A 3,207-nucleotide genomic window follows, 5' to 3' on the forward strand; every position below is an offset into this window, starting at 1 on the left:
CCTAGAATGTCAACATTCACTCTTGCCATCTCTTGTTTGACCACTTCCAATTTGCCTTGATTCATGGACCTGACATTCCAGGTTCCTATGCAATATTGCTCTTTACAGCATCCGACCTTGCTTCTATCACCAGTCACATCCGCAGCTGGGTATTCTTTTTGCTTTGGCTCCATCCCTTCATTCTTTCTGGAGTTATTTCTCCACTGATCTCCAGTAGCATATTGGGCACCTACTGACCTGCGGAGTTCCTCTTTCAGTATCCTATCATTTTGCCTTTTCATACTGTTCATGGGGTTCTCAAGGCAAGAATACTGAAGTGGTTTGCCATTCCCTTTTTCAGTGGACCACATTCTGTCAGAATCTTTAGGTGATGTCTAATCTCAATCAGATTCAGATCTTACAATTTATGGCTAAAATGATACGTTTAATTATAAGCAATACATTGTTTATACAACAGTACAGGAAAAATGGAGTGACCTTGTGGGCAGAATTATTTGTTGTTGTTTAGTAGTTAAGTCATGTTCAACTCTTAGCCCACCAGGCTCCTCTGTCCATGGGATTTCCCAGGCAAGAATATTGGAGAGGGGTTGCCACTCCCTTCTCCAGGAGATCTTCCCAACCCAGGGACCAAACCTGGGTCTCTTGCATTGTGGATGCATTGTTTACCACTGAGCCACCAGGGAAGCCTGGGATCAATTATAGTCTTCAAACATTCATAAGCTGAAGACCTAAGTCTCTGTACTTCAGAATGTGACTATCTGGAGATAGGGTCTAAAGAGGTAATTAAGTTAAAGACGTTATTAGAGGTAGGCTCTAATTAAATAAGACTGGTGGGCTTACAAGAAGAGGAAATCTGGCCATAGACACGTACAGTGTAAAAATACAGGGAGAAGACAGTCAACTATTAGCCAACGAGAGGAGCTTAGAAAAAAACAGTATTGTCAGCACCTTGATCTTGGAATTCTAGCCTCCAGAACTATGAGGAAATAAATTTCTCTTGTTTAAGCCATCCAGTCAGTGGTACTTTGTCATGGCATTCCTAGCAAAGTAGTTCAGACATCAGTTAAATCTCTCATTTTAAAAAGGGGGAAGATAAGGTACAACATATAGATATATTCCAAGCCCTGATAGACTATGGTAAGGAAGGCCTACACATTTCATATTCATTCATTCATTAACTCATTTTCCCGATGAGGGCACCACATTTATACTTTAGAATACCATTCGCATGACAGTTTATATGAATGGTGCCTGCAGCAGCTGGGCACTGAGCAACCTGTGCAGCTCTATGTAGAGATCGGTTCCTTCCAGTAAGTAAATTCCTTTGTAAGAGAATCTGGGCATCCCAGGTTATAACCACCAAGTGATTTTCCTTGTCCAAGATCCTTCAGAGACACTCCTTGAGAGGGGAAACAGAGAGGGTTCCTCTCCAGGGAGCTGTTCCAATTCAGTGTCACTCGTTGTACTGGTAAAATATTTAGGACTGGAGATTGCCTTAGGGGCTGCATAATAGATCCCCGTTATGTTTTGTTTCTGTTTTTTGGCAATACAATTTCCCTAAAGAAAGCCTTAAATTAGTTGGTTGCCATTTAACTTCATTTAGGGGAAACCCTGTTATTGTCAACGGTTTTGATTGTCCATTGCTCCGTAACAAATGCTCCTAAAACTTGGTGAATTAAACCAACCACCATAGCTACTTATCTCTCACAATTCTTTGAGTTGACTGTGCTCAGCTAGACAGCTCTTCTTTCCTTTGTGGGATTAGCTAGTGTTTCAGTAATCTTGCCTAGAAAATCCCATGGATGGAGCCTGGTGTCCATGGAGTCTCAAAGAGTTGGACACGACTTAGCGACTTGACTTTCTTTCTTTCACTTTCAGTAATCCCAGGTTCAAATGGGCAGAAACATTTGAAGATGTTCCCTCATCTGACTGGCAGTTGGCCGGGAGCTCAACATCTGGGACTGTTGGCCAGAGTTCTTCAGTCATCCTTCATATGGCTTCGCATGTCAGCTGGGTTCCAAGAGGAAGAGTTCCAAGTATAGGAACTAGATGCTACAGATCTCTTAACCCCTGCCTCAAAAGTTCAACATGAATCCCCTCACATTCCTTTAGTCAAAGAAAATTACAGAGCCAGCCTAGGTTCCAAGGGAGAGGAAATCAGATTTAGATCTCAATGGGAACACTGACAAAGTATTTATAGCTGTCTTTATTTCACCACAGCAACCGGTGCTGTAAAATACAATCTGAAAACCCTTGATCAAAACTTCGCTAAGGAGAGCCAGGATCTCGTGCCTTACCTGGGTTCTGCCACTCACCAGCTAGAATCACTTAATCTCTCTCTGTCTTAGAATTGATGAATAAGTGTATATACAAAGGGCTTCCTAGGTGGTGCAGTGGTAAAGAATCCACCTGCCAATGCAGGAGATGCAGGAGATTCAGGTTCGATCCCTGGGTTGGGAAGATCCCCTGGAGTAGGAAATGGCAGGCAACCCTCTCCAGTATTCTTGCCTGAAAAATCCCATGGACAGAGGAGCCTCGTGGGCTGCTACCCAAAGGGTCGCAAAGAATCAGACATGACTGAGTGACTAACAAACACACACACACAGTTGACTCAGTTATACACGTATCTATATTCTTTTTTATATTCTTTTCTATTATGATTTTTCCCAGGATATTGAATATAGTTCCTGTGCTATACAGTAGGACCATGTTGCTTATCCATCCTGTAAGTAATAGTTTACAACTGCTAATCCCAAACTCCCAGTCCATCCCTTCCCCTCTTCCCCTCCCCTTTGGCAACCATAAATCTGCTCACATTGTCTGTAAGTTTCTTTTGTAGATAGATTCATTTACACCACTTGAGATTCTGCATCATATAGTATTTGTCTTTCTCTTTCTGACTTACTTCACTTAGTATGATAATCTCTAGTTGTATCCATGTTGCTGCAAATGGCATTATTTTTTTTTTTTTATGGCAAGCAAGAGAGTTCCAGAAAAACATCTATTTCTGCTTTATTGACTATGCCAAAGCCTTTGACTGTGTGGGTCACAATAAACTGTGGAAAATTCTGAAAGAGATGGGAATACCAGACCACCTGATCTGCCTCTTGAGAAATCTGTATGCAGGTCAGGAAGCAACAGTTAGAACTGGACATGGAACAACAGTCTGGTTCCAAATAGGAAAAGGAATATGTCAAGGCTATATAT

This window comes from Bison bison, unplaced genomic scaffold, assembly GCF_000754665.1.
Source record: "Bison bison bison isolate TAMUID 2011002044 unplaced genomic scaffold, Bison_UMD1.0 scf7180017864484, whole genome shotgun sequence".
Lineage (NCBI taxonomy): Eukaryota > Metazoa > Chordata > Mammalia > Artiodactyla > Bovidae > Bison > Bison bison.